General features: G+C 44.9%; 1 protein-coding gene and 1 long non-coding RNA gene across 2 annotated transcripts in view; both read right to left on the bottom strand.

Annotated features, from left to right (window-relative positions):
• LOC133139610 (tumor necrosis factor receptor superfamily member 14-like) overlaps positions 1-12,267 on the bottom strand; it is a 66,162-nt gene that overhangs the window by 37,981 nt on the left and 15,914 nt on the right. The gene's annotated exons all lie outside the window — the stretch shown is intronic.
• Positions 9,700-10,282, bottom strand: LOC133138360 (uncharacterized). The gene is made up of 3 exons (XR_009709726.1): positions 10,186-10,282; positions 9,927-10,078; positions 9,700-9,810 (listed from the first exon to the last, which is right to left on the bottom strand). It is a non-coding gene; the product is annotated as an uncharacterized LOC133138360 (long non-coding RNA).

Here is a 12,267-nt window from a genome sequence, read left to right as displayed (position 1 = left end):
GTGAAATGGAGCTGGAGATCAAATCTAAAGACACAACAAACATGATTATGGGACAATTCTACAAGGAAATTGTTTCTATTATTCATGTCATTGTTCGCTAAAGGGTGGATTCAAGCCGTGGTGACCATTGTAGGGCTCTACACGCGACTAGCCGCCGCGTTCCAGTAATGTACCTTAACCACTACGCTACAGGCTGCTACAGGCGGCCTCACTACAAGCTGCTACAGGCGGCCTCACTACAGGCTGCTACAGGGGGCATCACTACAGGGGGCCTCACTACAGGCTGCTACAGAGGGCCTCACTACAGGCTGCTACAGGGGGCCTCACTACAGGCTGCTACAGGCGGCCTCACTACAGGCTGCTACAGGTGGCCTCACTACAGGCTGCTACAGGCGGCCTCACTACAGGCTGCTACAGGGGGCCTCACTACAGGCTGCTACAGGGGGCCTCACTACAGGCTGCTACAGGGGGCCTCACTACAGGCTGCTACAGGGGGCCTCACTACAAGCTGCTACAGGGGGCCTCACTACAGGCTGCTACAGGGGGCCTCACTACAAGCTGCTACAGGGGGCCTCACTACAGGCTGCTACAGGGGGCATCACTACAGGGGGCCTCACTACAGGCTGCTACAGGGGGCATCACTACAGGCTGCTACAGGGGGCCTCACTACAGGCTGCTACAGGGGGCCTCACTACAGGCTGCTACAGGGGGCCTCACTACAGGCTGCTACAGGGGGCCTCACTACAGGCTGCTACAGGGGGCCTCACTACAGGCTGCTACAGGTAGCCTCACTACAGGCTGCTACAGGTAGCCTCACTACAGGCTGCTACAGGGGGCCTCACTACAGGCTGCTACAGGCGGCCTCACTACAGGCTGCTACAGGTGGCCTCACTACAGGCTGCTACAGGCGGCCTCACTACAGGCTGCTACAGGGGGCCTCACTACAGGCGGCCTCACTACAGGCTGCTACAGGCGGCCTCACTACAGGGTGCTACAGGGGGCCTCACTACAGGCTGTTACAGGGGGCCTCACTACAGGCTGCTACAGGGGGCCTCACTACAGGCTGCTACAGGTAGCCTCACTCCAGGCTGCTACAGGTAGCCTCACTACAGGCTGCTACAGGGGGCCTCACTACAGGCTGCTACAGGCGGCCTCACTACAGGCTGCTACAGGGGGCCTCACTACAGGCTGCTACAGGGGGCCTCACTACAGGCTGCTACAGGGGGCCTCACCAAAGGCTGCTACAGGGGGCCTCACCACAGGCTGCTACAGGGGGAGTGTATTACACTGCATTACATTAATGCCATTTGGCAGACGCTCTTATCCAGAGCGACGTACAACAAAGTGCAAAGTGCATACCCATAACCAGGGAAATACAGCAACAATAGCTGGGAACATGATTTTAGATAACATATGTATAATATTATAGACATCATACATAGATTTAATGTACAGTAGATAGAAAATGAATACACCCCCTGGACATTTTTTCAGATTTACTTGACATATAGCCTGTAATTAAAGTGCAATTAATATATGCGTTTTTTCTACAAATCTACATACAGTACTTAACCTTTTCAAAGTGATAAACCAATAAAGAAAATGTTTTAACATTAATTAAAAATGAACAATTGCAATAAATTGGTTTGATAAGTATCCACCCCCTTTACTGAATCATCCCATAAACTCTCTCAGGAAATAGGTATTCAGCAAATTGCCTTCAAGACCAAACAATAGCTAATTGCCCCACACCTGTGTGAAATCACAGCAATTAAACAGCTGTTTTACCATGGTCCCTTAGTATGCAAGAGCAGTCTCACTGAAAGGCAGAAGCATGGGTTCCAAAGATCTCGCAAACGAAGTCTGTGACAAAGTTGTGGAAAGGTACACATCAGGTGAAGGATATAAGAAGGCTTTGAAGATACCTTGGAGCACTGTTAAGACCATAATTAAGAAATGGAAAGTGCATGGCACCACTCGCAGTCTGCCAAAATCAGGGCGTCCGTCTAAACTGGATGACCGGGAGAGAAGACAACTGGTCAGAGAGGCTACCAAGAATCCAATGGCAACATTGAAAGAGCTCCAGGATTTTATGGCCAACAGATGGAAACTTGTGCATCATGCAACTATATCAAAGATATTGCACACATCTGGCCTGTATGGAAGGGTGGCAAGAAAAAAGCAATTTCTCAAAAAGGTCCACCAGGAGGCCCGCTTGAAATTTGAACACCTTGGGGAACCTGCAACAAACTGGCAGAATGTTTTGTGGTCTGATGAAACCAAAATAGAACTTTTTGGCATGAATGCCAAACGCTATGTTTTTTTTCTCATCTAAAGGGACTGGGGAACTTGTCAACATTGAAGGGAGGATGGATGGGGCCAAATACAGGGATATTCTGGAGAAGAACCTGAAGAAGTCTGCAAGGAGACTGAGAATGGGTCCAAAATTCATATTCCAGCACGACAATGACCCAAAGCACAAGGCCAAAGCTACCACTGAGTGGCTTGTAAAGAACAAGGTGGATGTGCTGGAATGGCCAAGCCAAAGCCCTGACCTAAATCCAATTGAAAACTTGTGGAATGACTTGAAGGTTGCTGTCCATCAGCGCAAACCAACAAACCTCTCCCAGCTTGAACAGTTCTGCAAAGAGGAGTGGGGGAAGATCTCCAAGTCCAGGTGCGCCAACCTTGTGCAGAGCTACTGAAAACTGGTAACTGTAATTGCTGCCAAAGGCGCTTCCACCAAGTATTGACTCCGGGGGGTGTATATTAAAAAAATTCGGAAATTTCAGTTTTGTCCATTAAATGCATTATTTTTTTCAAATTAAAATAATTTCACTGCATTCATATGGTATGTTGTGTTCTTTGGGTCAGGGAAAAACAAGTCCCATTTTAATCCATTAAATTTACATTCCGTGACACAACAAGACATAAAAATATTGAATATTCATTTTCTATCCACTGTATGCCCCATGCATTTGGTAACATTTTTTTCAAACAGTAAGCAGGTATGCAAATGAGCTATTACTGAACCGACAGTCTACATCATAGTAACCAGTAAAAAAGCAAGCTAGTTGCTTGCTGACTTTTATAAGTTGTATCAGAAATGCATTTAAACAATGGTAATTATTTGAGAACGCCCAGAAAACGCGGTAGCTATGTTACCTAACGTTACTCCGCAGCTTTTATTTTGACGGAAAATCACATGAAATTTATACCGGAAGTTCTGTAGAGGAAGTAATTGTTGCTAACTTCGCGGAGCTAAAACCATAAGGCTAAAACGCCCTGTGACGTCGCTCGGAAATAACACGTTTCTGACTGGGTTGACGAGGTCGACTTAACATTGTGCTTGTGAGGAAAAACACAATGCCCACACAGTTGGTTAGGATTACAACCAGATATTTATAAATACAAACAGGCACAAGCGTTCTTCAGCCACCCATCGCTGGACCTTATTTCCATTGCCTACGTATCAACCATAGAGTACAGTGACTTGAGAATAGGGTTGCCACCTCAGTCCTGTAAAAATCCTGGACACATACGAAGCTGGCAACTGAGTTAGCCGGACTGTCGAGGGTGCGTGAGCCTGAAGGAATGTGGTGCGGAACTACCTTGTGCTTTGTGCCAATTTCTCTTTCATTACAAAAATAAAGTGTAATTTGTGAAGGATAATAACGTCTCTGCACCATTTGTTACATTTAGGAACGAGCACTGGATACGCTGTCTACATTTTATTAAGCAATACTAATGTATGCAACACTCGAAAATATATATATTTTTAATGACCGGGACATTTCGTTTCATAATTTTTTCCAGGACAGAAAACAAAAATCCGGGACAGTCCCGGAGAATCCAGGACGGGTGGCAACCCTATTTGAGAAAATCACGTCACCCAAACATGTACATTTAAAAAAAAAATGTATCACGTATAATTGTTTCACAAGCTGCTACACGTTATGAAACTCATGAAAACAAAAAAGGTTTTCCTTGGTTATTAAATTGCTTTGGCTTTCTAGATTTAATCAATCGGAAGCAAGCTTTTTCCAAGCATGTAGAGCAGTACATGGAGTAGTAGAGGCCATTTCCTGTTACTCCCTTGGCTTCGCTTACCCTCTCCAGTTACAACGTACGCTAGGTGTCCTGAAAGTGCCTGTGGGAAATATTACATTACATTACATGGCATTTAGCAGACGCTCTTATCCAGAGCGACGTACAACAAAGTGCAAATCAAACACAATACAGTTGTGTAATAAGATGGATTTCTACATTTTGTCAGTCACCAGCACAACTGAAACAAATATGTTATTTTTCTTAAATAAAATAGTTGTGCTCTGATATACAATTAGGACGTGTGTTCTGCTGCTGAAGAAGTAATGTGATGTGGCCTAAATCGGTATTTAAAAAATATACCACACATTACGAGTGTTATGCAGAAGAGCATCGCTGAATATACCACGCGTAAATCCTCTTTAAGTGGATTGGCTATAGCAGCAGACGACCAATAATTCGAAAAGAAAATAAAGAAATAAAATGCTCAGTGAGTGTATGTGCACAGTACTGTGTAGATGTCTTAGGCACCCTAGATTTTTATATATAAATTTGGTATTTTTATTGTTTATAGTCTTGTTTATTCTTTTTGTTTTCTGCATGTCAGTCAAATAAAGCAAAGTTTAGATAAAACATCATAATAATAATGATACAGATATACTTACATAGATAAGTAACAATATTAAAAACTTTATTGCGGCTATCTGGGATTATGTGGAAAACTAGATGCAAGTGAGACACTGGTGCAGATGAACAGATGAACAGATGAGCAAGTGCTCCAGTGTAGACAGTTTACTAAAGAGAATTGATGCAGCTTTAAATGTGAAAGGTGGTCACAACAAATATTGATTAGATACATGAATGATGACAGACGCACGTTTGCAGTTCAGCCATGTACTACAGGAAGTGCGGGTCACAGGTTCCTGAGCGTGGGTCATATAGAAAACAACAAACTAGTCGATTGCCGATGGCATCGATCTAACTAGACCCGTAACATCCTCCTTTTCCAAGTAAACCCAACACATTAGAAGATAGTGCAACAGTAAATTACTTTCCTATCATACAACAATGTAACCATGCAATAGCAGTATGCTAACTTACACATTTTCCTATCATGTAACAGCATAACAATGTAACAACATTATGGTAACATGTATTTTCCTTCTCTTTTTTTTTTTTTCACGGCAACAGCCATACATCATACTCATTACATAGTGAGTCTCAGAGGTGGTTTAGACAGCCGTCCAACCCTAGTGTAAGTGTGCCCATCTGAAGGCGGCGCACCAACTGGACTAGAAGGGGCCTTGGGTATGGACCTGACGGGGCTTGGCTCCTTCACAGTTGGGGGAGCCTCTGCGGCAGTCTCTGGAGCAGAGGCCGCCCCTGGAGCATGTGCTGCCTCAGGCCCATTCATTTCATGTGTGGCTCTCGCAGTTGGCTCGGCCACTCTGAGGTCAACCCTGTTACGTCGGTACAGGGAGCCATCAACATCCACCAGATAAGATCTCGGTGCAACCCTGCGAAGGCAGGTCCCGACTCTCCAACGGCCAGTGTTATCACCCGGCAGGGGCTTCCTCCGGACAGTTTCCCCGACCTCCAGCTCCGGCAAGTCCCGGGCAGACCTGTCATAGAAGTATTTAGCCAGTTGCTTCCTGTGGCGCAGCTTTTCAGTGACCCCTACCACGGCGACTGGTTCGAGGAGTTTGTTCGTCGCCGGAATAGAAGTCTTCAGTTGGCGGGACATGAGGCGTTGTGCCGGGCTGCTGCCCATGTTTTCAGTGGGATTATTTCTCCAGTGCAGTATGGCTTTCCAGGGGTCATCACCATCATGCGCAGCTTTGCGCAGCAGATTCTTCGCAATCTTCACGGCCGACTCCGCCTTGCCATTCACCTTCGGGTGTCTCGGAGAGGAAGTCACAAGCTCAAACTCCCATTCAGAGGTGAAGTGCTTGAACTGAGAGGTAAACTGAGGGCCATTGTCCGTAATGACCCTTTCTGGCTGGCCATGTCATGCGAATTGTGCTTTACATCGCTTGATGATTGTCTCTGCGGACATGTCGGGCAGAAGCTCAATCTCCCAAAAATCGGAATAGTGGTCGACTATGAGGAGGTAGTCCTTCTGCCTGTGGGTGAACATGTCCATGCTCAGGATTTGCCACGGCCTGGTAGGCAGGTCATGCGAGAGCATGGTCTCCTTTTGCTGATTGTGAGTCCTTAATCTCCGTCTGCATGTTGGGCCAGTACAAAGTCTCCTGAGCGTGTCGGTAGCATGCTTCTCCTCCTATGTGACTTGAATGTATGCGTGTCAGCATCTCTGGGCGCAGCGATTTTGGGATGATGACCTTTTGCCCCCGGAATAGAATGCCATTCTGCACACTGATCTCAGGGCGGCCTGTAGCGTAGTGGTTAAGGTAAATGACTGGGACATACAAGGTCGGTGGTTCTAATCCCGGTGTAGCCACAATAAGATCCGCACAGCCGTTGGGCCCTTGTGCAAGGCCCTTAACCCTGCATTGCTCCAGGGGAGGATTGTCTCCTGCTTAGTCTATTCAATTGTACGTCGCTCTGGATAAGAGCGTCTGCCAAATGCCAATAATGTAATGTCAAAATGTAATCCCTGAAGGGCCAGTATTCTCTAGCAATAAGAGGTGCTTCTTCCTGCACATCTGGCACAAGAACTGTGTTCCTCAGTGCCTGCAGGCACTCATCTCGGTCAGTGTGCCGCCTGATCTGTTCCAGACGCTGGCTACTCACATTCAAGTAGTCCGCCTGGTTCACATGCTGTACATCCTCTTGCTCTTGCTGCAGGGAGCAGATAGCGTGCCGCTGGTATACTGTTCCTCTGCCAGCGCATCCTGCTGTAGCTCTGCTGAGCGTGTCGCTGATGAACATCTCAGGCCCTGGTTTGTAGATTACCCTCAGGTCGTAGCTCTGCAGGGTCATGAGCATGCTCTGAAGCTTCTTGGGTGCATTAAGGAGAGGCTTGCTGAAGATAGAGATCAGAGGCTTATGGTCTGTCTCTGCTGTGATTGGGTCGCGGCCGTATAGGTAGTAGTGAAACCTGTGGCAGGCGAAGACGATGCTGAGACACTCTTGCTCAATCTGTGCATAGTTTTTTCCGTGGGGGTAAGAGCTCTCGAAGCAAATGCGATGGGCTGGCCTTCCTACATGAGGCAGCATCCAAGACCGCTCTGACTGCCATCGCTTTGGATTGCGATTGGCTCGGTCACATCATAGTAGCGCAGGACGGGCATGGTTGTGGCCAGTGACTTGAGCTCATAAACCGCTGCCTTGTGTTTAGGCAGCCAGTGCCAGGGTGTTTCTTTGTTCAGCAAACGTCGCAGCGGCTCGCAGACACTCGATAGATGCGGCATGAACTTGGCCAAGTAGTTGGCAAAGCCAATGAGGCGCTGTACACCTTTGGCTTCCGTCAGGATGGGCATGTCGATGATGGCTCTCACCTTCTCCGGGTCAGGCTTCAGTCTGGCAGATGAGAGGATGTGGCCGTGAAACTGCACCTCAGCCAGCTTGAACTGCAGCTTCTTCAGGCCCAGCCGCAACTTGACCTCGGGCAGCGTTCCATCAACGCCACAAGCTTGGCATCATGGTCGCTCTCAGCCTCCTTGTCTGTATCTCCACAGCCCACGACCAGGATGTCATCTGCGATGGGCTCGATGCCCTTCAGACCGGCCAGGAGCTCGTGCTGCTTACGCTGATACACCTCGGGTGCCACGGACACTCCGAATGGTAGCTTGAGCCACCGCTTCCTCCCCCCAGGGGGTCCAGAACGTGGTCATGAGACTGCTCTCATAGTCCAGTTTGCACTGCAGAAATGCATCCCGGGCATCCACTAAGGTGAAGACTCTGGCCCTTGGCAGTTTGTACAAGACGTCCTCCAAGGTAGGCATGATGTAATGAGAGCGCTTCAGGGCCTTGTTCAAGAACTTGGGATCAATGCATTTCTTAGTTTTTCTGGCTTTTTCAATGTTGCTGATCCAATCTGTAGGGTCCGTGACTGGCGCTATGTGGCCATCAGCCTCATACTTGTCCAGCTGGGCTTTCACTGCTGCTTTCATCGCGATGGGGACGTTGCGAGGAGCACTCTGAACTGCAGGAACATTGGGATCCAGGTCAAAGTGGACCTCCCCAGGTACAGATTCCACAGGAGAGTTGAATACGTCACTGTATTTGTTGATCAGCTGTTCCTTGGTTAGGGCTCCAGGCTGTGCATGTTCCACTTTGAGCACACCCTCTGGAATTGTGAACTGCATGAGGCCCAAGCGTTCACAGGTGGAGCCTGACAGAAGAGGATGTTGGCTTGTCTTCACTATTTCGAATGAGAGCTTGTGCGTTTGGCCTCTCACTGTACATTCAGTTTCCAAGATGCCCATGGAGCTCAGTGTTTCCCCAGAGTACAGCTTCAGTCTTGTATCACTCGGGCGGAGAGGTGCATTAAGAGCTAACCTTTTCTTGTCTTGAAAGCCCATTACATTGCATGTGGCTCCAGAGTCCAACTGACATTGTCACATGCTAGTCGATTGGCATCGATCTAACTAGACCCGTAACAATTACTGCCATTTATAGTACATTTTCTGAAATTTAGAGACTTTTCATTTTATTATTTTTGGAAGTGGTTGCGTTTTAACAGGTTACACTATCTGCAGACAGAAATATGCATGTATCAAATAAAAAATTATATTAATTACATTTAGAACTCAGTATAAAAGTTACATATACACTATACATATTTAGATAGAAAATATAAATATTTGATGATAAAAGGCAGTGCTGCAATTTTCACTGAGAAACAAAGACATGGACTTGTAATGCTGAGAAACAAACACATGAACCTGTAATGCTTTCAGGTTTCATCGGTTAAATGAATGCAGATTTGGAGGAATTCACAGCTCTGACCTGTGTATTCAGAAGCTCTTTTGGGAGTTCTGGCTGATTTTTCATCACTGTTCTGAGCATTGTCAGCTTCCTGTTTTGGAGCTCAACACCAAGTTTGTAGGATGTGAAGAAGTTTGTGATTTTATTGTATATTTATTTATATACTGCTCCAAGCTTGTCTCTTTCAGTTCATGCATGTCTAATATGATGATTGAAACAAATCACCATAGAGACGATGTGAAAATATTCTAATGCCACAGTTGCCGGGGAAATTGGCCTTTCTGGATTCCATTGACTAGCAATTGTGTCGATTGCTTCTCCTCCAGCTAGTAAGTTCAGTATAATACTCTGCTTTGCTGGAGTTAAGAGCGGTGGCATGGATGGTGCAGTGGCTAGCACTGCCACCTCACAGCAAGGAGGTCCTGGGTTTGAATCCCCGTCGGCCGGGGCCTCTCTGTGCGGAGTTTGCCTGTTCTCCCCGTGTTTGCGTGGGTTTCCTCCGGGTACTCTGGTTTCATCAGATAGATTGGTAGATACTGGTACTTAAAATGAGAATGGTTCTAAAAATCACAACTGATACTTCTAATACAAGCAGCACAGCCACAGTAACTATGAGAACATGAACATATCTTGGTCCACATTCACTGATGTGCTTTTGCTTTGTTCCAGTTTTTGGTTTGTCTTTACAGTGGTGAATAATTGAGGAGATAATACATTAACTGAAACTACCCCTCATTATAATGTAAATGAACAGAATGGCTCTAACCTGGCAGAACAGACTATAACAGTAATGTATATGAACAGAATGGCTCTAACCTGTTAAAACAGACTGTACCACATGCAGACTGTAACTTTGTTTTCTCTTCTTTCCTGTTCATAGAATACAAGTAACACAGCCAACTTCAAACTGCCATTTAAATCACAATACTCTTTAAATATTTCTGGTATTCATATATTTTCTTATCAGATAGATGGGGGAAACTTACTTAAAATTAAAATGATTGCTATTGAAGCAGCTGATAATCCTGCTCCAAGCACCAGAGGCACAAGCACAGCAACAAGATTATTTCTTGTTCCACATACACTGTCTGATGTGTTTGTTCCAGCTGTAATTTCCTGAAGTCCCAAGGATTGGCAACTGTCAGAAAAGTAAATGCATGAAAAGAAAATCTCAAATAATCATCGGGGTTATATTTAGTATCAAACCCAATTTATGTAATATGGGAATAAATGCAGGAAACTTACTCAGTGTGTGGTTTGCAGAATGGCGAAAAAGATTTATTTGAAAACGTTTTGTTATGACATTCTTCGCATTCAGTATTGGTCAATGTTGTTCCTGTGCAAGTAAATATTGGAAGGCATGTTAAGACTTGTAAAATCTTCCAAATAAGTTTTCAGAAAAGTAGACTGAGCTAATTTTGCAAAGCAGAAGGCTATAAACAAAAGAAGAACATTTCCCACACAACGCACATTTAAACTGAGCATTAACATGCACAAAGCCCAACCTGCATTAACAGAAGCAGATCGTGCAGCTAGTTGGCCTCTGCTAACCGCTCAGAAATGAGAGGAGCTACACCATACCCCGACAGAAGATGGGGTAAAAAATGCACCAATGTAAATCTGCACTGCACAGGATGCAGGAAAATCTGTTTTAACCATTTAAATCTGTTGGAAAAAAAAATTTCAAAATAAAAGAAATATATATATTTGTCTATACTGAGGCCGATGAGCTAGCTGTCTGGCAGGCTGACACGTGCCTAAACTATTCAGGCTAAAGCCATGCATGCAGCTGAACTAATTTGATGAAAGGCATATGGAAGGAATCATGGGAAACACAAAAAATAATTTATTTATTTACTCTTATAATTACTTCATAGCAATAAATTAAATAAGCAGCAATCTGCCATGTGTATGTATAGGTTATAATTGCACTCATGTATAATTATTTTAGTATTTGGGGTATTCAGGGTATTCTAGCAGCCAACCATGGTATGCTAGTTGGAAAGTTGATGTGCTCTTCAAGGGCTCAAGTTTCATCTAAGTGATCACTCTAGGACTTGGAACTGTACTTTCCTCTTGGGTCTTTACCACACTTGTCTACAAACTTGGTTCTGATCTGCACTTTATTGTACGTCTGGATAAGAGCGTCTGCCAAATCGCTGTAATGTAATGTAATATGTTGGTTGAACATTTTCATGACTATTTCAGGGAGTTAATGTTGGTTGCAGTTTCACCATCATGATTATTTTGGTTTTGAATCAGGATTGGGGGGGCAGATGACCCAATACCCCCACCCCATAGATGGCGGATATGATGCAAACTCACCATTGCGTCTGATGAATGTCCCAGGCCTGCAGATAGTGTGTATCTGTGCGAATCTGCAGCCCTTCTTATGATCTGCCTCAGTGCAGTAGTGCTGATCCAGAGGCCCACACACTGCATCAGAGGTGGGACTGCACTCCCGGTTTGTCTTTAAACCAAGACCTGAACGGAGAATAAAGACCCGTATTATCACACTACCAAAAAAAGACAGTCAAGCAAGTTGCAAATGGCCATGTCCTGAATAAACACATTGGTTGAACATGAATCGTTTCTCACCTGGGTCACAGACTGTACAAGTGAAACAATGAAGAAGACCGTTGGGCACCGACATGAATGATCCGGCAGTGCACGGTTTACAGGAGGTGCTTGTGTATTTTGTGCAGTGCTTATAAACATGCTCCCCTATGTGAAAGATTAATCACAAAACATAGCTAAAATGTACACATTTGAAATGACATTTCAATGACAACAAAATAAAGAGCGCTTTCACTTCTTAATCTCTGTCAGTCAACATCTGCTGCAGTAGAAGCTTTATTTTGATAAAAGATAGCGACTTACCAGGTGAGCACATCGGACAGCACTCTCCATTAATGAAATATTCTGCATTTCCACAGCAATAGGAGAGGTCACAGAACAGGAGCAACAGATATACCTGCAGCACATTAAATATTACAAATAAAACTCAAAAACAATTTCGTTATTTTTGCTTTCAGTTGAACATCTACCATCTGAATGTATCTGAGGGTATGATTGCACATTTAGAAAGATGGGTGTAAATCCTCCTCAGCTGGCAGGAAAAAAAAAAAGTATTTAAATTTGTTTTACATAATACAGCAGTCATGGATGACAAAACATGGTGCAGTGAAAATATTTTTAAATATACACTCAGTTTGCACTTTATTAGATATTCATTAGACTTATGAGGTCTTCTGCTGATGTAGCCTATCCACTTAAGAGATTTGTCGCTTTGTGTGTTCAAAGATGCTCTTCTGCATACCACTGTTG

Source organism: Conger conger, chromosome 10 (genome assembly GCF_963514075.1).
Source record: "Conger conger chromosome 10, fConCon1.1, whole genome shotgun sequence".
NCBI lineage: Eukaryota > Metazoa > Chordata > Actinopteri > Anguilliformes > Congridae > Conger > Conger conger.
The sequence above is the reverse complement of the archived record's forward strand: the minus strand, read 5'-3'. Positions and strand labels throughout refer to the sequence as shown.